The sequence below is a fragment of the Arachis ipaensis genome, unplaced genomic scaffold (assembly GCF_000816755.2).
Source record: "Arachis ipaensis cultivar K30076 unplaced genomic scaffold, Araip1.1 Aipa906, whole genome shotgun sequence".
In the NCBI taxonomy this organism is placed as follows: Eukaryota; Viridiplantae; Streptophyta; class Magnoliopsida; order Fabales; family Fabaceae; genus Arachis; species Arachis ipaensis.
The window spans coordinates 13,235-13,911 of record NW_015495884.1 but is presented as its reverse complement, the minus strand read 5'-3'; positions in this window follow the sequence as shown (position 1 = coordinate 13,911).

Here is a 677-nt window from a genome sequence, read left to right as displayed (position 1 = left end):
TTTAGAAGATGCACTAATTAGCAACAATCATCAAAATAAATTGAAAAATACTAAAAGCATGTATAACCTGATCTGTGTCAACATTGAATTAATCGCCAACAAATTATAGATCAAATGGTATAATTACTCCATACTCACCTAGAGATCACAAAATATTTTTGATATTTTCGTTAAACACCAGTAAATCAATCTGTGTGTGCCAACAAATTAAACAACCTTTTTTTCTTTCTACGTCAAGATTATTACAAAAAAAAAAGTAGACTATAAGCCATCTCTTATTAGCACCAGGCCACCAGCACCAGTACCATTATACTGTTACTCAATTATCAACATACACCTTTGTTAATATGTACTTACACATGGAAGGACAGTAGATTGATGCCTAGTTCTTGGTAGGGTGTGCATGGCCCGGCCCGGTTCCGAAGACCCGACCCGGTCCCGAACACTTTAAGAATTAATTTGGTGTGATTTTATTGGGTTTAGGGCCGGGTATGGGTCTAAAAAATAGACCCGGTCATTATTTTGGGTCGGATCCGGGCCATAGCTCGGGTCACCCGAAATCGGCCCGGTGACCCGGTTATCATACATAATTAATGTTTTGTGTTATTAGTGATGGATGATGGCTATTATTATGTGAAATTTAAGTGTTGTAAACCTTAATATTTTGTGTTATTAGT